Source organism: Pleurodeles waltl, chromosome 3_1 (genome assembly GCF_031143425.1).
Source record: "Pleurodeles waltl isolate 20211129_DDA chromosome 3_1, aPleWal1.hap1.20221129, whole genome shotgun sequence".
Classification (NCBI taxonomy): domain Eukaryota; kingdom Metazoa; phylum Chordata; class Amphibia; order Caudata; family Salamandridae; genus Pleurodeles; species Pleurodeles waltl.
In genome coordinates this window covers 1,596,946,400-1,596,970,516 of record NC_090440.1, presented here as the reverse complement: position 1 = coordinate 1,596,970,516, position 24,117 = coordinate 1,596,946,400, and positions in this window count along the sequence as shown.

The window sequence follows — 24,117 nt, the reverse complement described above, 5'->3', positions numbered from 1 at the left end:
TTCATTGGCCTAGGATGTCTGAGGACACAAAATAATTTTGTAAGTCCTGTGAAACCTGTCAAGCCAGTGGCAAGACAGGTGGCACTCCAAAGGCACCCCTTATCCCACTGCCTGTGGTTGGGGTTCCCTTTGAAAGGGTAGGGGTTGACATAGTTGGCCCCCTTGACCCTCCTACTGCTTCAGGCAATAGGTTTATCTTGGTGGTAGTGGACCATGCCACAAGATATCCTGAAGCAATTCCTTTAAGGACCACTACAGCTCCTGCAGTGGCAAAGGCCCTCCTGGGAATATTTTCCAGGGTGGGCTTCCCAAAGGAAGTAGTATCAGACAGAGGAAGCAATTTCATGTCTGCATACTTAAAGGCCATGTGGAAGGAGTGTGGTGTAACTTACAAGTTCACAACACCCTATCATCCTCAAACAAATGGACTGGTGGAGAGATTTAATAAAACTCTCAAAGGCATGATTATGGGACTCCCTGAAAAACTCCGCAGGAGATGGGATATCCTTCTACCATGCCTCCTTTTTGCCTACAGGGAGGTACCCCAGAAAGGAGTGGGCTTCAGCCCCTTTGAACTTCTTTTTGGACACCCTGTTAGGGGTCCACTCACACTTGTAAAGGAGGGTTGGGAACAACCTTTAAAAGCTCCTAAGCAGGATCTTGTGGATTATGTACTTGGCCTCAGATCAAGGATGGCTGAGTACATGAAAAAGGCCAGTAAAAACCTTCAGGCCAGCCAAGAGCTCCAGAAGCAATGGCATGATCAGAAGGCTGTTTTGGTTCAGTACCAACCAGGGCAGAAAGTGTGGGTCTTGGAGCCTGTGGCCCCAAGAGCACTCCAAGATAAATGGAGTGGACCCCACACAATTGTTGAAAAGAAGGGTGAAGTCACCTACTTGGTTGACTTAGGCACTGCCAGGAGTCCCCTTAGGGTGCTCCATGTCAACCGCCTGAAACCCTACTATGACAGGGCTGATCTCACCCTGCTCATGGCAACAGATGAGGGACAGGAAGAAGACAGTGATCCTCTACCTGATCTCTTCTCTTCCACAGAACAAGATGCTCTTGTGGAAGGTGTAGTTTTGGCTGATTGTCTTACTGCTGAGCAGAAAGATAATTGCATAAATCTCCTAGGACAATTTTCAGAACTCTTCTCCATTGTGCCAGGCACCACTTCTTGGTGTGAGCACACTATAGATACTGGAGACAGTTTACCTGTCAAAAGTAAGATCTATAGGCAGCCTGACCATGTCAGGGACTGCATAAAGCAAGAAGTTCAGAAGATGTTGGAACTAGGAGTGGTTGAGCACTCTGACAGTCCATGGGCTTCTCCTGTGGTACTGGTACCAAAACCCAATTCTAAAGATGGAAAGAAGGAAATGAGGTTTTGTGTCGACTATAGAGGTCTCAACTTGGTAACCAAAACTGATGCTCACCCTATACCCAGGGCAGATGAGCTCATAGATACACTGGCATCTGCCAAGTATCTAAGCACTTTTGATTTGACTGCAGGGTATTGGCAGATAAAATTGTCAGAAGATGCTAAATCTAAAACTGCATTTTCTACCATTGGAGGACATTACCAGTTTACTGTAATGCCTTTTGGTCTGAAAAATGCACCTGCCACTTTTCAGAGGTTGGTGAACACAGTCCTGCAAGGGCTGGAAGCTTTCAGTGCAGCATATTTGGATGATATAGCTGTCTTTAGCTCCAGCTGGGATGATCACCTGGTCCACCTTTGGAAAGTTTTGGAGGCTCTGCAAAAGGCAGGCCTCACTATCAAGGCTTCAAAGTGCCAGATAGGGCAGGGTAAGGTGGTTTATCTGGGACACCTTGTTGGTGGGGAACAGATTGCACCACTTCAGGGGAAAATCCAAACTATTATTGATTGGGTTCCCCCTACCACTCAGACTCAGGTGAGAGCCTTCCTAGGCCTCACTGGGTATTACAGGAGGTTCATTAAGAACTATGGCTCCATTGCAGCCCCTCTTAATGACCTCACATCCAAGAAAATGCCTAAAAAGGTATTGTGGACAGCAAACTGTCAGAAAGCTTTTGAGGAGCTGAAGCAGGCCATGTGCTCTGCACCTGTCCTGAAAAGCCCTTGTTACTCTAAAAAATTCTATGTCCAAACTGATGCATCTGAATTAGGAGTAGGGGCAGTCCTATCACAACTTAATTCTGAGGGCCAGGATCAACCTGTTGCTTTTATTAGTAGAAGGTTGACCCCTAGAGAAAAGCGTTGGTCTGCCATTGAGAGGGAGGCCTTTGCTGTGGTCTGGGCTCTGAAGAAGTTGAGGCCATACCTGTTTGGCACTCACTTCATTGTTCAAACAGACCACAAACCTCTACTTTGGCTAAAACAAATGAAAGGTGAAAATCCTAAATTGTTGAGGTGGTCCATATCCCTACAGGGAATGGACTATACAGTAGAACATAGACCTGGGAGTAGCCACTCCAATGCAGATGGACTCTCCAGATATTTCCACTTAGACAATGAAGACTCATCAGGTAATGGCTAGTCTTATTGTCCTTCGTTTGGGGGGGGGTTGTGTAGGAAAGTACCATCTTGCCTGGCATGTTACCCCCATTTTTCACTGTATATATGTTGTTTTAGTTGTATGTGTCACTGGGACCCTGGTAACCCAGGGCCCCAGTGCTCATAAGTGTGCCTGAATGTGTTACCTGTGTAGTGACTAACTGTCTCACTGAGGCTCTGCTAATCAGAACCTCAGTGGTTATGCTCTCTCATTTCTTTCCAAATTGTCACTGACAGGCTAGTGACCATTTTTACCAATTTACATTGGCTTACTGGAACACCCTTATAATTCCCTAGTATATGGTACTGAGGTACCCAGGGTATTGGGGTTCCAGGAGATCCCTATGGGCTGCAGCATTTCTTTTGCCACCCATAGGGAGCTCTGACAATTCTTACACAGGCCTGCCACTGCAGCCTGAGTGAAATAACGTCCACGTTATTTCACAGCCATTTTACACTGCACTTAAGTAACTTATAAGTCACCTATATGTCTAACCTTTACCTGGTAAAGGTTAGGTGCAAAGTTACTTAGTGTGAGGGCACCCTGGCACTAGCCAAGGTGCCCCCACATTGTTCAGAGCCAATTCACTGAACTTTGTGAGTGCGGGGACACCATTACACGCGTGCACTACATATAGGTCACTACCTATATGTAGCTTCACCATGGTAACTCCGAATATGGCCATGTAACATGTCTATGATCATGGAATTGCCCCCTCTATGCCATCCTGGCATTGTTGGTACAATTCCATGATCCCAGTGGTCTGTAGCACAGACCCTGGTACTGCCAAACTGCCCTTCCTGGGGTTTCTCTGCAGCTGCTGCTGCTGCCAACCCCTCAGACAGGCAGCTGCCCTCCTGGGGTCCAGCCAGGCCTGGCCCAGGATGGCAGAACAAAGAACTTCCTCTGAGAGAGGGTGTAACACCCTCTCCCTTTGGAAAATGGTGTGAAGGCAGGGGAGGAGTAGCCTCCCCCAGCCTCTGGAAATGCTTTGTTGGGCACAGATGTGCCCAATTCTGCATAAGCCAGTCTACACCGGTTCAGGGACCCCTTAGCCCCTGCTCTGGCGTGAAACTGGACAAAGGAAAGGGGAGTGACCACTCCCCTGACCTGCACCTCCCCTGGGAGGTGTCCAGAGCTCCTCCAGTGTGCTCCAGACCTCTGCCATCTTGGAAACAGAGGTGCTGCTGGCACACTGGACTGCTCTGAGTGGCCAGTGCCACCAGGTGACGTCAGAGACTCCTTGTGATAGGCTCCTTCAGGTGTTAGTAGCCTTTCCTCTCTCCTAGGTAGCCAAACCCTCTTTTCTGGCTATTTAGGGTCTCTGTCTCTGGGGAAACTTCAGATAACGAATGCATGAGCTCAGCCGAGTTCCTCTGCATCTCCCTCTTCACCTTCTGATAAGGAATCGACCGCTGACCGCGCTGGAAGCCTGCAAACCTGCAACATAGTAGCAAAGACGACTACTGCAACTCTGTAACGCTGATCCTGCCGCCTTCTCGACTGTTTTCCTGCTTGTGCATGCTGTGGGGGTAGTCTGCCTCCTCTCTGCACCAGAAGCTCCGAAGAAATCTCCCGTGGGTCGACGGAATCTTCCCCCTGCAACCGCAGGCACCAAAAAGCTGCATTACTGGTCCCTTGGGTCTCCTCTCAGCACGACGAGCGAGGTCCCTCGAATCCAGCGACACCGTCCAAGTGACCCCCACAGTCCAGTGACTCTTCAGCCCAAGTTTGGTGGAGGTAAGTCCTTGCCTCACCTCGCTGGGCTGCATTGCTGGGAACCGCGACTTTGCAGCTACTCCGGCCCCTGTGCACTTCCGGCGGAAATCCTTTGTGCACAGCCAAGCCTGGGTCCACGGCACTCTAACCTGCATTGCACGACTTTCTAAGTTGGTCTCCGGCGACGTGGGACTCCTTTGTGCAACTTCGGTGAGCACCGTTTCACGCATCCTCGTAATGCCTGTTTCTGGCACTTCTCCGGGTGCTACCTGCTTCAGTGAGGGCTCTTTGTCTTGCTCGACGTCCCCTCTCTCTGCAGGTCCAATTTGCGACCTCCTGGTCCCTCCTGGGCCCCAGCAGCGTCCAAAAACGCCAAAAGCACGATTTGCGTGTAGCAAGGCTTGTTGGCGTCCATCCAGCGGGAAAACACTTCTGCACGACTCTCCAAGGCGTGGGGGATCCATCCTCCAAAGGGGGAGTCTCTAGCCCACGTCGTTCCTGCAGTATTCACAGTTCTTCAGCCTAGTAAGAGCTTCTTTGCACCAACCGCTGGCATTTCTTGGGCATCTGCCCATCTCCGAGCTGCTTGTGACTTTTGGACTTGGTCCCCTTTTTCCACAGGTACCCTCAGTCAGGAATCCATCGTTGTTGCATTGCTGATTTGTGTTTTCCTTGCATTTTCCCTCTAACACGACTATTTTGTCCTTAGGGAAACTTTAGTGCACTTTGCACTCACTTTTCAGGGTCTTGGGGAGGGTTATTTTTCTAACTCTCACTATTTTCTAATAGTCCCAGCGACCCTCTACAAGGTCACATAGGTTTGGGGTCCATTCGTGGTTCGCATTCCACTTCTGGAGTATATGGTTTGTGTTGCCCCTATCCCTATGTTTCCCCATTGCATCCTATTGTAACTATACATTGTTTGCACTGTTTTCTAAGACTATACTGCATATTTTTGCTATTGTGTATATATATCTTGTGTATATTTCCTATCCTCTCACTGAGGGTACACTCTAAGATACTTTGGCATATTGTCATAAAAATAAAGTACCTTTATTTTTAGTATAACTGTGTATTGTGTTTTCTTATGATATTGTGCATATGACACTAAGTGGTACTGTAGTAGCTTCACACGTCTCCTAGTTCAGCCTAAGCTGCTCTGCTAAGCTACCATTATCTATCAGCCTAAGCTGCTAGACACCCTATACACTAATAAGGGATTACTGGGCCTGGTGCAAGGTGCAAGTACCCCTTGGTACTCACTACAAGCCAGTCCAGCCTCCTACAGGTGCTAGGGGAGGGTGTGATGGTGGGGGTGTGTGATATCATGCAGGTAGGGTGGGGGTTATGATGGTTAAGATTAGACTTACCAGTGTCTGTTACTCCAATGACTCTTCCGAGGCCCTCAGGATGCAAGATGGACAAGACTTGTTCCTCCCATGTTGTTAGTTGTGGGGGAGGAGGTGGGGGTCCGCCACCAGTCCGCTGTACCGCGATGTGGTGCCTGGATACGTGGAACGCACCTTCCCCCGTAGGTTGTTCCACCTCTTCCTGATGTCCTCCCTATTTCTTGGGTGCTGTCCCACAGCGTTGACCCGGTCCACTATTCTTTGCCATAGCTCCATCTTCCTGGCTATGGATGTGTGCTGTACCTGTGAGCCAAATAGCTGTGGCTCTACCCGGATGATTTCCTCCACCATGACCCTGAGCTCCTCCTCGGAGAAGCGGGGGTGTCTTTGGCGTGACATGGGGTGGTGTGTGTGATGTGTGGGGTGGTGTATGTGTTGATGAGTGTGGTGAGTGTAGTGGTATGTGGTGTTTTGTGCTTGGATGTTGCGTGGATGATGGCGTTGTGTACCTCTGTGTGATGAGGTTGTCTGTTCTGTGCTGTCTTTCTGGCCTTCTCTCTGAATTTTTTTGCCATAGGGGTTTGTGTGTGATGTGGGTGTGTGTTTTATATAGTATTGGGTGTGTGGGAGTGGTGTGTGTATATGTTTCAGGTGTGTGTATTTGTCATTGTCCAATGTGGTGGTGTTTTGTAGATGTGTGTGTATTTTGAGCGCGGCGGTGTCTACCGCCAATGGAATACCGCGGTTGAAAGACCGCGCGTGGATTTGTGGGTCGTAATGGCATGGGCGTGTTTCTGTTGGCGTGGAGGATGTGTTTCTGCCAGTTTCTCGCTGACCTTTGGTGGGGCGGTATTGTGTGGGTGTCTTAATTTCGTCGGATTCCGTGATGTGTGTCATAATAGCTGCGGCGGTGTATTGGCGGTCTTCTGCACGGCAGTAAGCGCCTTATATCACCAGGGTCGTAATGACCCCCATAGTAATGTGGTTTATATGTCCTGACAGTCAAATACTGCCAACTTCGTTTTTTCACTGTTGCAAGGCCTGTCTCTCTCATAGGATAACATGGGGGCTACCTTTAAATATGATTAAAGTGTAGATTCCCCTAGAGAGTAGATGGACATGTGGAGTTTGGGGTCCCTGAACTCACAATTTAAAAATACATCTTTTAGTAAAGTTGATTTTAAGATTGTGCGTTTGAAAAAGCCACTTCTAGAAAGTGAGCATTTTCTTGCTTAAACCATTCTGTGTCTCTGCCTTGTTTGTGGATTCCCTGTCTGGGTCAGTTTGACAGTTGGGTTGTTTTTCACCTCGCACTAGACAGTGACACAAAGGGGGCTTGGGTGTTACCTGCATTTCCTGATTAGCCATCTCTGCTAGGAGGGAGGGGTGGAGTGGTCACTCTCATCTGAAAGGACTGTGCCTGCCTCTGACAATGCCGGCTCCAACCCCCTGGTGTGTGTCTGAGGCCTTGCCTGGGCAAGGCAGGATTTCACAAGTAGGTGTGAGTCCCCTTTGAAGAAAGGTGACTTCAAAGACTAAAATGGGTATAAGAAGGGCACCCAAATTTACAGACTTGAGAAAACACTTCTGGAACCAAGAGGAACCTCTGCCTGGAGAAGAGCTGATAGATGAGGAAGAAGTGCTGCCCTGCCTCTGACTGTGCTTTGTGGAGCTTTCCTGCAGTGCTGCTTCTGCCAGAGTAAGAGGGCAAAGACTGGACTTTGTGTGCCTTCCATCTTGTGAAGAAATCTCCAAGGGCTTGAGTTAGAGCTTGCCTCCTGTTGTTTGAAGTCTCAGGGACAGCAAAGACTTCTCTCTGCCAGCACCGGGAGTCTCTGGAGAGACTCCTGCCCCGACAAGTGGTGCCCTTTCCAGTCCCTGGGCCCTTGAAAGGAAAGCTGGTGGAAATCCAAAGAAATCGACTTCAGACGACTCCGGACCGACGCCGCTGCTGAATCCGGTAACGCCTCCTGCACCCGACGCCGTGACCTTCGCTGGAACACGACGCTCTTCGCAGGCCCGATGCCGCAGCAGCCCCGCTGAAGTCCGCGACTCCGTGGAAGTCGCCGCACCACGTCGTGACCGATGCCGCTCGAAGTGCGTGGATTCAACGTTTCGCACAGACGCCGCGATCCCCGACTTCGCGCATCGGCTTGTTTTCACTCTTCACCAAAGGTAATGTACTTGGGGGTCTACACGACTCCGTGTCCGGCGCCGCTGGTGTCAGCTTGTTGGGAACGACTCCGTCATGACGCCGTGTTAACATCTTATCGAAGCATTTTTGTTTTTAAGCGCTAGTTTTGAGTTTAATCTCTAAAAATTCATAACTTGACTTGTGTATGTTGGATTTTTGTTGTTTTGGTCTTGTTTTGTTTAGATAAATATTAACTATGTGTCTAAACTGGTGTTGTGTCATTTTGTAGTGTTTTCATTAAGTTACTGTGTGTGTTGGTACAAATACTTTACAACTAGCGCTCTGAAGTTAAGCCTAATGCTCGGCCAAGCTACCAAGGGGGTAAGCAGGGGTTAGCTGAGGGTGATTCTCTTTTACCCTGACTAGAGTGAGGGTCCTTGCTTGAACAGGGGGTAACCTGACTGTCAACCAAAGACCCCATTTCTAACATTATGTCATAACCCCAGACAGCTCCAAATGCAAATGGTGTACTTGCCTACATCCTATCATTGTGTCCATACTAGCATAGTTGATCACCTTGTATACTTTGGCATTTGTAGTTTACCATAATACAATGATGTTACCTAATAGGACGGTTACAAAATATACATTTTCTCAATGTCCAGACAAGTCCCAGGTTTTACAAAATGTTCATTTAGTTTACAACACATCATGTTGTCATGAAGGACAACTCAAATACCAATGTACCTACAGTATATGCTGTAGCCATCCTCATATCACATGACAATGCTCATTGCACACTGATTAACACTTTTGTCTTGAAAATTCATCATATGTCCACTTAAAAAAAAGTCTCATGAAAGCTGTACTGATGTTGTTTACCTAGGTATCACATGTAGCATAGAAGAATAGTCTGGAGACATTGAAGGTCAAGGTTTTGGGTGATAGGTAGTCAAAATGCACATAGCACAAGACTTCTGATAGCTATGTGACCATCACCTTTCTTGCTTGTTACAGGTGATTACACCATTCATAGATTGCATTGCTACATGCCAATACACATTAGAAGGTTGTTGTTTGTGAATATCTATGACATGAAGATGTGGAATTACTAAAGTCCAAATGGTATGGCATGTTACAGCACTATTTGGTATAGCAAACACAAATGTACTTGTAAAGATGAATATAGACTAGTAAATGGTCTTTACATGTCTACATCTCACTGATGCATGTGATCAGTCAGTGAATGAATCTTGAAACGCTATTGCAGAAGAACTAACAACATGGAAATGTAAACTGGGCAATATGTAGGCACTAATGCAGATGGCACCAGTGGTGTTTGCACACTCATGCCACTTGTGAATCCAACATACCAATGGGAAATGTTGCCCAGTCACTGCATAAAGAGTGCACTGTATGTCATGTCACATGTAATAGGGCCACCATCACATGAAAGACAGTAGTGAGGGAACATCACACCTTACGCAAGGAAGACAAGTGGCTTGTTTGGTACAATTGTCACCCAGAACATCAAAGGACATGAGATGATTTATCAGTTCACTCAGCCATGTGTCTACTCAAGATATTACATTGGTAGTGGACTCGACTTTGCTGTGTTCCTTGTCATAAAAACAATAGGCACAGCACATCCGCATGCACCCATTACCAAAACTACAGAAACCATAGCTCTTTTTGTGCATCACACATGTATGACTCTGGTCATGACTGGGTAGGCTCCCATCAGTATGCGGGCTGTTGGGTGGGTCATGGTCCGGCGCACTTCCCATCTACATTGGGAGGACATTCTCAGCTGGACCTCCATGATGTTCTGGCATTTCAAATGGCTTGTTTCTGAATGGCATTGACCTGTATGGATACAATAGATGAATACACAGATTATATCTGCAAGTTATTGAATATCTATTTGGTTGAGACACATTTTATTTACATTTAGCACAAGCCTAATTCAATAGTCAATACACCACATGTGCAGTTCCTACAAGCTAAGCAGTACAAAAACAGGAATACACACTTTTGGAGTCATCTGCTGGCTATCCTCAACCCTGGCATGTTCTACTAAGCCAGCCCACTAACATCATGTAGCTAAGGACCTTCCTACATGTGCTGTGATGTGAGCTACTATGAAACACAACACACCATTGAGACCTTTTAAAAGGTAAACCACTTTTGCATGATTGTATAGACACCTTTACAACCAGGCCCAATGAGCCGATACACACCGTCCATGCGGCCTGGTATCATAGTATACACTACATCCTAAGGCTTAGGTCACAAAGAAAGGAATGACGTGTGTCACTGAGCGTTTTCACTCTAGGGATGTGTGAACATGTGGACTATTTAATGGAATATCATATTACGTCTGATTGAGCTTGTGTGGTATGTCTTGTCATCACTGGACACACCTTTTGCCACATATGGCAGTTTTACAGGGATGATATTAACATATAATTGTATTCATTATTTTGTTAGTTTAATGTAACTATGCTGGTGAGTTACATATCAGAGTCCCTTCAGAAGCAACCAACTATCTGCACTGTTGTTGTGTCCCATGTACGGTAGACCTGTACAGTGCAAGCATGATTTATGGAAAAGTGACAACAGACCTGTGGGAGTAGGGGGGCAGTCATAAGTAAATGACACACATTTACAATTTTGGCCAGTGCAAAGAAGTATCAGGTACGGGGGGTCACCTCACTAAACATTCCAAGAGTAGTTCATGGAAAAGCAATTAGGGCTACTATTAGTTCAGAAAACCCATTTTGGGAACATCAGTTGTATGGCCATAGTAATTCTGCACCAGCCTGGGTCATGGCACATAATTTGCAAAACGCATCGTATGGCCTTGGTCTCTGCAGGGTGAGCATACTGTTCCCACATGAACATCAAATTTCCACTACTTCAAAACATAAAAGTACATCTTGTGGCCATACAAATGTCACAAGTGTAAGCAGGATTCACTCTGGATTCAGGGGCCCATTGGAGCCTGTAGGAATGAATAAATCAGTTTTAAACTGAGTAAAAAATCAAAGTAAAATAGGTCCCTGTTTCTCCGGTGAGTCATAGAGCTGGTCATACAGGGGTAGGACCTCATCAACTAGCACATTTAGAGAGAAATCAGGAGGCCTCTCATCTGCTTGGCCTGGCATGATTGCTTCCAGAGGTAGCAGAAAGCAGCTAAAGTGGAGAAGGTGTTGATAGAGGCAGTGTCAGTAGGCAAGTGATTTATTTTACAAACTACGGTGTACATGTACACCATGTATGTGGTCATCAGCGTAGACCGACATAGCCATTTGTCCTCTACCGTCACAAACAACAGCGTTAGCTTATTGCTGTGTCCGTCGTGGATGAAACTGGCTACCGCATGGTTGACTTCCACCGACGGTAGAAGGTTTTAAATGTCCAATTAGTCGGATCAGGCATCCGCCATGTTTTTGGTTGGAAATACATTACTGGTGACTGCTAAGTGCACCACAACCATTGCAAATGAGGCCTAACATGTTTATATATGTCCCACTCCATTGCCATTAGATTTCCATGACACAAATCTTCTGCGTGGTGCATAAAACCCCCCCCAAACGGCCCATTCCTGCAAATACTTAAATATTACAACAGTTGGTTATTTGGTTTGGGAAATGTTGGTCACAGTTTATTAGCTTTGATTTACAGCTTGTTTGCCCTGCTTTTATGAGGGCCATAAATCATTGTGTCGTATCACTGTTACATGCAGTAGAGGTTTTGAGGTTGTCATAATTCACGTTATCTCCCCTGAGGTTGAAGCCCCATGGGTTTATGCTTTAAATTGGTACATTTGGGTCATAAATCACTTTGCATCTTAACAACCCCATAAATTGTCAATATCTGCCTGTCACATGCCCATCAATCAATTCTCCACAAATCACTCTCATGTTTAGTCTTTTGTGTATCTTGCCCCTTGGTGTTGACGTTATTCCTTTTTATGAAGGAGGGTACTCATTTCCTTTTAGGCTTAACACGCTACCTTGTTTAGTCCTTGTGTCCAGCTCTCCGGCAGACCCGGGCTGCGAGTGTCATGTTTTCTTGTACCTCCCCGACCGTCTTACCCTGCCGTGAGGCATCCCAAGGTAAGTAGCCCTGCCATCCCGCTGTGTTGGGTGTGGCCTTCGTTGTTCTTTATCTCTCCTTTTCCACCATGCTGCCTTTGGGTTACCGCTCAAAGGCGGCTCCCCCCTTTTGGTCCATCTTATTTGCAGCCTGGTAGCTGCATGGCGACCCATAAGATATTCTAAAACACCTCTGTCCCTAGGGGGGACAGGTGTACCCCGTCTTCTCCGAAGTATTCTGGTCTCAGTAAGTTGATTAGCCCATGTCTGATGCTTTCCCAGCCATTTTGGATGCCTTTTCACTGACACGTTTAGTTTCTTTCTTGACTTGTCCAATGCCCCTACTGAAATTGCCCCCCTCCACTTTTGTCTGGGAATGATTTCTGACCATTTCAACGTGGCGTTGCCCAGGCGCCTTGCCACTGCTGTGAGGTTTCCCCATATGCTTTCTAGTAAGCCTCTCCTGCTGAGTTGGGCTAGGTCGTTGTCCCCAAGGTGTATTATTACCACGTCGGGCCCCGTGTGCTGAGTGGCTAGAAGTTCTCCTAGCTTGGCCTGGAGGTGTTCTCATTTCATGCCCGGGAACCCGAACCATTCTATGTTCGTCTATCGTGGGTGCTGCTCCCTCGTGGGACCTCTCGACTCCCACCAAGTTTGGGCTCTGTGTACAAATGAGTGCCCGATCACCCATGCTGTTTTGTGTTCAACTGTATGTGGAAGGGGACATTGAGGTTCTTGCTTCTATGCCCCGCCTTCTTGTGCTTCGTTGGGGGCTGCTACTCCTGTTTGTCTCTATGTTGCCTTCTGATGTAGCCCATATAGACGCTTTAGTTCCACCTCCCAATTGCCTTTATGCCTGCTGCTGACATGCCAAGTTGCGCTGCTGAGGTTGCTGCCCCTATCTTGAACAAGTGGGTGCTAAATTTGCTTGCCGTGAGTCCCACCCTGGTCAGTGCCCTGTTTAGCACTGCCTTGAATTGGAATGTGCTCAAGCATTCCCCATTCTCGTGCTTGAGGAGCACCCTGTGCCCCTCTGGTCTCAGTTCTAAGAACTTCTGCACACTGCAAGCTGGGCATACTTTGCGGTTGTCCAGGCATCTGAGCTCCAATTTTGCCCTTTTCCCCAGCTGATCGGTTTTAGATTTCCTTAATAATATTTGCATGCTCTTTTGGCCAATCTGAACATCATGTCTTTATATGCATGTGTGTGCGTGCCCGGTTTCGGAGGGGGCTACTAACTCGCTTATTCTAAACGCCCTGAAGAAGGCCAGGGTGAAAGCCACTTTTAATAGCGTGCTCTCGAACTTGCTCTGACATAGGATATTGAGCACCAGCTACTTCAGTGTGCTACATTCAATCGGGCGCCACCGATCCCTAGTGGGCCCTTCTAACCTGCGCCACATTTTCATTGCTGCCCTTATGTAATGGGAGTTGGAGGGATCTCTACCTGTTGTCAACTTGCTAAACTGCGTGACTGCGGTCAAGTGTGCCTGCGCCCAAGACTTGTATTTTTTATGCGAGAAAGCCTATTGTATGAATTTCTCCACTGCTTTTTGCTCCTCGTCGTGGTTCTCAAAATACCTTAATCCTGTCACTTCTTGCACTGTTCTCACGCTTGCCGAATAGCGTCTCGCCGTCTTTGGCGCTAGGACATGCTCTATTAGTGTTGATATGTCCCCTTCACCAACCCCCACAGGCTGGGGGGGAATGGTGCCATCTCTCGTTCTGCTCCTGGAGCTAGGCTCATGAATTTCCCCATCTGGAATCGAGAGAGGGCATCTGATTTATTGTTAATTGCGTTTTGGACGTGCCTCGCCCTAATGTCTAGGTTGCTTTCCAGTTGCATTTTTACCATGCATCTCAATAACTTTAATACTAATGCGCACTGTGATGCCCCTCTATTGATTGCATGTACCACCACCTGGTTATCCGACCATAGTGTGAGCTTCATGTCCTTTAGCTGTTTTTGCCAGATTGTTAGGCCACTACAATGGGGAATAGCTCCAAGAGCGTGATGTCCTTTGTGAGGCCCTGTATTGCCCATGACTGGGGCAACTTCTTGGTGCATCACTTATCCTTCACTAGGGCCCCAAAACCTAGGCTGCCTGCTGCGTCGGTGTACAATTCAATCTGCTTTGCTGACACCCAGCCTTCTCTCCACATTAGCGTGCCATTGAAGTTCGCTAAGAAGGATAGCCAGGTCCTCAAATCTTGTTTCACTCTGGTGGTCAACCTGACATGGTGGTGTTTTTTCTCTAGCCCCCTAGTCAACTGTGAAATTCTCCTAGCAAAACCCTTTCCAGCTGGGATGACTCTTGTTGCAAAATTCAATTTCCTGATCAACTCTTGTAGCTCTCCTAGTGTGGCCTTCTGTTTGTCCAGTAACCTCTTGATGTCCTTTAACAGGTCCTGCACTTTGTCTTGGGGCATGCTGGATGTGCCTGCATCGGAATCCAGCTCTATGCCTAGAAATACTAACTTGGTGGTTGGGCCCGTGGTTTTGTCCTATGCCAGCGGAACCCCAGTTCGGCTGCTAAGGATTGGAAAGCCTCTAGTAAATCCTGACATTGTGATCCATTAGGCTGTCCTCTGAATAGAAAATCGTCTAAGTAGTGTAGCTTCCCATCCCTTGGGTGTTGTTTGTTTAGTGCCCATTCAAAATATGCGCAATAAATGGAGCATCCCATGGGCAGGGCCTTGTGGAAGTATGTTTTCCCTTCAAACTTGAAGCCCAGGAGGTGGTAGCTCTCGGGGTGCATGGGGAGAAGCCTAAAGGCTGATTCTATGTGTGCTTCCGCCATCAATGCGCCCCGCCCTTTTGCACGCACTATTTCTACTGCATCGTCCACTGGGGCGTACCCCACCGAGCAGTGATCCAGGTCAATGCCGTCATTCACTGATTCACCCTCTGGGTAGGACAGGTGGTGAATAAGCCTAAATTTGCATTGCTCTTTTTTGGGGACCACTCCTAAAGGTGAAATTATTAGACCGGGGGTGGGGCCTTGCAGTGGGCCTTCCACCCTCCCCAGCTCCTTCTCCTTGTTAATTTTTTCTCTTACTATCGTGGGTTGCTCGTCTGCAGAGAACAGGTTCCTTGGCTCTACTTTATGTGTTCTTCCCCTAGAAGAGATTCTAAAACCTTGTTCAAATCCTTCGCATATTAAGCTTGCGTCCTTTTTATTGTCGTATTCGTTGGCCAGCTGCCTCAATCTGCCTGTGTTTATGGGGGATCTAGCCAACTCTACCTCTCTCCCCAGCCAGGCTGCTTTGTTAGTTTGACTATTTCTTTTTCTCTTTATCCCTCTTGTGGCTGCTTACTCTCCCCCGTTTGCATTCTGCTGCGGGATGTCCCCCCCGCATGTGGAGCACATGAGTCTGAATTTGCACGCTGCCCCCCAGGTGCACTCGTCTTTGTCATACTTGAAGCATACTGCTGTTGTTGCCGTCCCAGCCTTGGGCCCCTTCCACTGTGTATACTGTTGACGTTTGTAGAAGGGCTTCACCTTCTCATTTCTTCCCTTCTGGTAGCTCCTGCGAAAGGGCTGCTCGTCCTTGCTTGCCCAGCTCTTCGCCTCTCTTGCTATCATCATTTTGTGCATGTAACCTGCCACATCCTCCTCATCCCATTCCATGTCTGGGTGAGCTTGCATTTTTAGCCTGAAACCTTTGTCATATTCTAGCCAGGCATCCCCTGTAAATTGCCTCTGTGCCTGGTGTATTTTTGACTCATAGAGCCATAAATCTTTTGCACAATGTGAACATTTTTCCACTATGATACATGCCATGATTCTAAAAGCATCCAGCCAGTTATCAAAATTCCTCTCTTTCCTCACCCTGTTTCTCTCTCTCCTCTCTTCTTCTTTCTTGTCCACTGTGGTCAGATCTAAGCCCTCAACCTGAATCTCTAGGAGCGAGAACATGTTGATAAATTCTATACACCATATTTGTTCTTTCACCGCTAGAGGTATCATGCTTGCCAGCCCTGGTGCTCTTGGTACCATGTATGGTCTCCCTAGGCTCCCCCTTTTGTATGCCTACAGGGCCAGAACACCAGCTGATGGGATGCATCACCTGCGCGCATCGTTATCTGTCAGTGACCCATATTTGGGTTGGTAGTGCCATGGCACCTGTGGATATCGACTCCTCCTCCCCCCAGTCAGGTGATGGGCATTGCTCGTGCGATGCTTCTGCTCTGGCCGCCTAGGACCCCCCTCCTCCAGGTGTCACTGGGGGCAAGGTCCCCCTTGGATTCTGTGCCCCCGGACCTTTTTGTTTCACGTGCTCCCAGAGGTTTCACAAATAGGAATAGCGCCGTTGACTTTAAACATTCTTGGACAATCATACTGACTTTCTCACCATTATTTGCCTTTGCTCTCTTGCTTGGACCTGGGGCCCCTGCTTCTGGGATTTCACCTGCATCTCTTTTGTCCCTCTTTTTGGCCTCTCTGCTTGCGTTCCACTGCCGCTTCTTTGCCTTGCTAGGTGGCTCCTCTTCGTCCCTGGCTGTGCCGCTGGGTCTGTCGCTGGTGTGCTCTTCCTGTGTCTGACCCTCACCTGTTCCCATTCCTCTGATTTGTTTCAGGATCCAGTCTTTCCTGTGCGTTGTCGCTGCTACCCTTGCTGCCTTGATTATTTCTTCTATGTCGAGCTCTTGGTTGGCGCTGTGGTTCTCCAAGCTGAGTTGCGCTGATGCCAGTTATCAGGGTCGCGTCGCCCCGACTGGGCTGTCCCCTTTTACTGCTTGTTGCTCTACGCTGGTCACATCGCCCAATGGGCTGTCCCCGGTTGAGTTTGGGCTTGTGGTTGCAGCAAGGTCACGTTGCCCACCGGACTGTCCCTGGTCGCCTAATTCATTAGCTGCCTGGTCAATTAAACCCAGGTTATCCCGCAATGTTTTTGTCTTTAATCTTTAGTTGATTACAGAGATTTCCCCTTTTTTTTATTTATATTGTGCTTCAGTCCACTTTTTAAAAAAAATAACTTCAAATGTTTTTTTTTTCTTTTACAAGTGATCTTTTGATTTATTTTGGTCCCAAATAGCTCTTTTGCCTTCTTTGTCGTACCGCGCTGGCCTGTTTCCCTCGCTTGGGGGACAGAGGGTAGCGTCTTTTTTTTTGTTGGGGAGGGGTCTTGCCCACGCTCGCTTTTCTTTTCTTTTTTGTACTTCCTGGTTCCCGGGCTATGCGATGTTCTTCCTAGCGGTCCGGGTTACTATAAAGCTTGCAGTAGGGGGCGTTCTTGCTGCCCAGGCCACGCGTTGTCACTGCCCGGCCGCCCTGATAATGAAGAGGGGTTCCGTGCCGGGCAGCCTCCTTTTAAGCCCCCACCTATGCCCTTGGGGCATGGTGGGGGGGAAATCAAATGATGCTTTGGCCCCCATTGGGCCATCCAGTTTTTTACTGCCCCCTTCCTGCTTCTGCCCTGTGCCAAATTCTTGGCAGGGTGGGGGGGGGGGGGGGGGGGGGGACATGGGGTGATTCAATCTGAGGGGAGACCACTTCCGGTCCCCCTCCCTTTGTTTGCACACCCCATCCGGCGAGCTTTTGCTCGAGGGCCTTAGAGGGGTTTCCGCTCCGGCCCCTCAAGCTCTCTTCGGGTGCAGGCCTTCGCCCATACTGTGGATAAAGGCAAAATGTGAGCGGCACACTGTACGGTTGACGGTTTTTCACTTTAAATATCTGACATTAACATTATTTGCGCAAATAATACATTACCAAATGTATAATTTTCACTTTTATGTTACAGGCACATTTGAAGGGCGCAATGGGGATTATTGGGGGATGTATACAAATAACATATAGATAATGTGTTATGCTTTCTGAATCAGTTATGTGTTGCAACAATTCTTTTGGAATATGTTACTGTGGACACTGGGGCCAATGTCAATAAACTGTTTTCACTTCACACATAGGGACCCTGGGAGAGAGGAGACAACAGCCTTCAGTGTACCACCCTTTTCCAGACCTTCAGACCATGGAAGAAAGGGATGTAATCAAGATGTTTCATTTGAATAAGCAAACAATACATGATTTATGTCATTAGCTTGAGCCTGATCTTGTGCCTCAAAACACGAATCCTACATGTGTCCCAGAATTGTGAAACTTATGGCAAGATTTCAGTTTCTGGCCACAGAATCCTATCAATATACAGTACATTGGCTATAGCTGGTGGTATGTCACAACCAATGTTCAGTGGTGTATTGCAAGACGTGCTTTCAGCAATGATGAAACACTTTGACAGCTCTATCAGGTCTCCCAGATGTGAGAATTTGGCCAATGTGAAGATTAATGTCTATGGATTTGGTTGCCTCCCACATGCTGTTGGAGCCATTGAAGCACTCATATTGCCTTAGTACTACCGCAAGCCAGTGAACACGTTTATCAGAACAGGAAGAGCTTCTATTTTATCAACATGCAAGTTGTCTGCTTGCCAGATTCGTATATCTCAACTGTCAGTGCTGGTTCCCAAGGTCAGCCTATCATCTCTTCATGCTGCAGAACAGTACCGTACACAAGCTGATGTCACAACTACTACTGGAGACGGCCTGGATTTTTGATAAGTATGATCTGTCCTAACTTTGTAGGTGTAATGTCAGGTGCCTGTGTGACTTATTGTAGCACTTATGTCATTCTTCAGAACAGGAGACTCAGCATATTCCACTCATCCTTGGTTGTTGACACCACTGAGGAACCCAACTATGCCAAGGGAAGTCCGCTTCAATGAGGCCCATGGAAGAATACTGCAGCCAGTGGGGCGAGCTTTTGGGCTTCTGAAGGCCAGATTCAGATGTCTGGCCAAGACTGGGGAAACCCTCCTCTACTCACCCCTGAGGGTGACTCAAATCACTGTGGCCTGCTGCATGCTCCACAGCATTGCCCTGCGATAGAACATCCCATATAACGCAGAGGATGGGGAGCGTGAGGCTCCTGAATTGCCAAATGATGATGATAGTTATGAAGAAGAACTGACTTGCATCCAGATCTCATTGACTTCTTCTTATGAATATAAGTATGTTGTGAGATTTCATGACTTTGACTATTAAAGCAACTCATGTTGTGATGATGTGAGGACTATGTTTAGGGAAAATATTAGGAAGTTGAAGCTCTGGAAAATTCTGGCAAAAGGTGTTTGTGCAGGAAGGTTTTGAGACATGCTCATTTTGTTAGTGTTGCTTTGTTTAGCTTACATTTTTTTCATGGACTGTATTCTCCAGGCGTTTACTACGTATACTGTGTCATATGTATGGTTTCATAGCTAATCTCTTTGTTTTGGTGTGTTTTAGGTACCTTCACTATGGCATCTTCATTTGGACATTTCAGAGTTGGGACATTAGTATGTATATGATGCTGTTGGGACATACAAAGTTTACATGGATTGTTCCTGGCAATGTCTATCACAGACTTTGGGCATACAAACCTGTACCAAGGCAGCTTATGGGGGGAAGTTAAGACAAACCCATTGGTCTTGGTCCTAGACATGTAGTGCATTATGTGTGTCATCATGTGGTCAAACAATAAATTGTTGTAGGCCCAAAGCATGTTAGTTTCCCTTCACATTGGCTAAATACTAATTTTGTATGAACTGTATGTAGCTGTTGTTGTGGTTCATCATTGTAAGCCAAAGTGCTTGTCGCAAATGACTGACATTTGTTTGTGACATTCCACCAGATGCACAAACACCAGACTGTAATGACCCTGTGATTTGAAGCTGTTGTACTGTCACCTGTCTGAGTCTTGCTTTAACCTCTTAGCTGCTGGGCCTTTTCCCCCCCAGTGCTGAGCCCTTTTTCGGCTATTTGGGGTAGTTCGCGCTTCGGCCTTTATAACTTTTTTGTCCACATAAGCTATTCACGCCAAATTTGCGTCCTTTTTTTCCAACATCCCAGGGACTCTAATGGTACCCAGAGTTTGTGGTTTTCCCTGGAGGAGACCAAGAAATTAGTCAAAATACAGTGAACATTTCTTTTTTTTTTTTAAATGGGAAAAAAGGGCTGCCGAAGAAGGCTTGTGGTTTTTTCCTTGAAAATGGCATCAACAAAGGGTTTCTGGTGCTAACATCACCATCTTCCCACCTTTCAGGAACGGGCAGACTTGAATCAGAAAACCACATTTTTCAACACAATTTTGGCATTTTACTGGGACATACCCCATTTTTACTCTTCTTGGTGCTTTCAGTCTCCTTCCAGTTAGTGACAGGAATGGGTGTGAAACCAATGCTGGATCCCGGAAAGCTAAACATTTCTGAAAAGTAGGCAAAATTCTGAATTCAGTAAGGGGTCATTTGTGTAGAACCTACAGAAAATACCAGCTGAAATAAAACAATATTGAAAGTGAGCTGAAAAAAACAGCCATTTTCTCCACGTTTTACTCTGTAACTTTTTTCTGCAATGTCAGATTTTTTAAAGCAATACACCGTTACGTGTGCTGGACTCTTCCGGTTGCGAGGATATATAGGGCTTGTAGGTTCATCAAGATCCCTAGGTACCCAGAGCCAATAAATGAGCTGCACCTTGCAATGGGTTTTCATTCTATACCGGGTATACAGCAATTCATTTGCTGAAATACAAAGAGTGAAAAATAGGTATCAAGCAAACCTTTGTATTTCCAAAATGGGCATAAGATAAGGTGTTGAGAAGCAGTGGTTATTTGCACATCTCTGAATTCCGGGGTGCCCATACTAGCATGTGAATTACAGGCCATTTCTCAAATAGATGTCTTTTTTACACACTGTCTTACATTTGGAAGGAAAAAATGTAGAGAAAGACAAGGGGCAATAACACTTGTTTTGCTATTTTGTGTTCCCCCAAGTCTCCTGATAAAAATGGTACCTCACTTGCGTGGGTAGGCCTAATGCTCGTGACAGGAAATGCAACATGGACACATCACATTTTTACATTGAAATCCGACGTGTTTTTTGCGAAGTGCCTAGCTGTAGATCTTGGCCTCTAGCTCAGCCGGCACCTAGAGAAACCTAACAAACCTTGGCATTTTTGAAAACTAGACACATAGGGGAATCCAAGATGAGGTGACTTGTGGTGCTCTCACCAGGTTCTGTTACCCAGAATCATTTGCAAACCTCAATATTTGGCTAAAAAAACACATTTTCCTCACATTTCGGTGACAAAAAGTTCTGGAATCTGAGAGGAGTCACAAATTTCCTTCCACCCAGCGTTCCCCCAAGTCTCCCGATAAAATTGATACCTCACTTGTGTGGGTAGGCCTAGCGCCCGTGACAGGAAATGCCCCAAAACACAACGTGGACACATCCCATTTTTTGACAGAAAATAGAGGTGTTTTTTGCAGAGCGCCTACCTGTAGATTTTGGCCTCTAGCTCAGCCGGCACCTAGAGAAACCTACCAAACCTGTGCATTTTTTAAAACTAGGGACATAGGGGAATCCACAATGGGGTGACTTGTGGGGCTCTGACCAGGTTCTGTTACCCAGAATCCTTTGCAAACCTCAAAATTTGGCCAAACAAACACTTTTCCTCACATTTTGGCGACAGAAAGTTCTGGAATCTGACAGGAGTCACAAATTTCCTTCCACCCAGCGTTCCCCCAAGTCTCCTGATAAAAATGGTACCTCACTTGCATGGGTAGGCATAGCGCCCACGAATGGAAATGGCCCAAAACACAACGTGGACACATCACATTTTTTCACAGAAAACAGAGGTGTTTTTACAAAGTGCCTACCTGTGGATTTTGGCCTCTAGCTCAGCCGGTACCTGGGGAAACCTAGCAAACCAGCTCATTTCTGAAAACTAGAGACCTAGGGGAATCCAAGATGGGGTGACTTGTGGGGCTCTGACAAGGTTCTGTTACCCAGAATTCTTTGCAAACCTCAAAATTTGGCTAAAAAAACACATTTTCCTCAAATTTCGGTGACAGAAAGTTCTGGAATCTGAGAGGAGGCACAAATTTCCTTCCACCCAGCGTTCCCCCAAGTCTCCTGATAAAAATGGTACCTCACTTGCGTGGGTAGGCCTAGCGCCCACGAATGGAAATGACCCAAAACACAACGTGGACACATCCCATTTTTTCACAGAAAACAGAGGTGTTTTTTGTAAAGTGCCTACCTGTAGATTTTGGCCTCTAGCTCAGCCGGCACCTAGGGAAACCTACCAAACCTGTGCATTTTTTAAAACTAGAGACCTAGGGGAATCCAAGATGGGGTGACTTGTGGGGCTCTGAGCAGGTTCTGTTACCCAGAATCCTTTGCAAACCTCAAAATTTGGCAAAAAAAACACATTTTCCTCACATTTCGGTGACAGAAAGTTCTGGAATCTGAGAGGAGCCACAAATTTCCTTCCACCCAGCATTCCCCCAAGTCTCCCGATAAAAATGGTACCTCACTTGTGTGGGTAGGCCTGGTGCCCGCGACAGGAATAGATCACGCAACGGTCAATGTTGGTCCTTACATGAGGCAGCTGTTGACCCTGGGATGATCCATTCCTGACGCAGGCACTAGGTGTAGGCACTCAAGTGGGGTAGTGTTTTTATCAGGACAGGTGAGGAATCACTGGGTGGTAGGAATTTTGTGGATCCCAGCATATTCCTGTAGTTTGTGTGACAGAAATGTGAGAAAAATAGAGTTTTTATTCAACATTTCAGCTTTGCAGGGTATTCTGGGTAAGAAAACTTTGGGGAATCCACACAAGTCACACCACTGTGGACTCCCCCGAATGTTTGGGTTTAGTGTGTTTCTCTAGATGGCCGCCGAACCCAGGACCAAAAACACAGGTGCCTGCCTTACAAAACCAGTTTGTTTTGCGATAGATAATTTTGATGTCTCCACAATACGATTTGGGCGGTGGAATTTGGGGCTGAACTAAATTGGGGAGCTCCCAAGAGAGCACTCTCTCTCTCTGCTTGCCGCCGCATTCACCTGCTCTCTGGGTTGGGCTAACCCACTACTACCCCGTTGCACAGACTGCTTGCGAAGGGACAGCACGACTGTCCTCATCACCTCCATCATAATTTACTGGAAGAGGAGTTATCGAATGGGACTCCTTTGACTGAAAAATCACTCCCAAAGTCTGCGCCATTGTCCTATCCCTCAGATGCTGTCTCAGTATCAGATGTCTCAGTCTCTGATCCTATGTCAGAGCTGTCCTCTATAACCCGAGTGACGGCAGCAGTCATCCATCAAGATGCCATCTCTGCTATTGGCTGAACTGTTGCTCTAAAACACTAGCCTACGTAGATAGTCACAAAATCGATGGTGTGTGTGAGATATGTGCAACAGTAGAGGCCACCTTACCTGCGCTTCTTCCCTCAATCAGCACGTTCTTTCAAGACACTCAAAAAACACCTTGTCACATACCATTCATCACAGTCTTTAGCACCTCCTGCGCCCAGTCCAACAATCATTATTAGTGCTCCCACTCCCTCCTCCTAGGATTCCCTCATTACCACCCAGCAAAAGTGCCCTTCATCTCTCCATAGCCGCCCTCCACCCTGCACATACATTTCATTTGTATTATAGCGCAGGTAATGGCTAACTTTACTAATGTACTCAGCTATTTATAAAATACAGATTTGCTCTTTGCAGTAGGCATATAAACCTTCTGCGCTTCTTTATGGCACTAAAACTGCCACTAGACAAGTCTGACCCTTTTGTAGCAGAAACATAATCTCAATACTTACTTGACTTTTTTATTGCTGCCTAAAAGCTACAGTTGAAAAGCGTCAGTTGAAGTATGTGCATTGCTTTGAAGACGCAAGCTGCAACTGCAACTGCAAGACAACTGGTGGCAAATCTATACATATATAAATATATATACTTTTATATGTGGGTCTGGTTTTCCTGGGGGCCGATCGCAGCCCCCAGGGAAACCACACACGTACTGACAAAAGTGATATATATATATATATATATATATATATATATATATATATAGAGAGAGAGAGAGAGAGAGAGAGAGAGATTTATCTCTATATATATATCTATCTACATAGATATATCTATAGATATATATATATACATATATCTATATATATCTATCTATAGATATATCCATGTAGATAGATATATCTACATAGCTATATCTATATATATAGACATATATAGATCTATATTTTTTTTAGTTGTTGTATGGTTTCCTTGGGGGCCAAAATGGCACCCAGGGAAATCCTACAACAACTAAATAAAAGATTGCCCCCATAGGGGGTCGCCCTGCCCACAGGCGACCCCCTGTCCATTTCTTTAAAAAAAATAATAATAATTTAGCCTGTGGGGGGGGGGGGTGCGATCGGGGGTCAGCAAACCTGAAACAC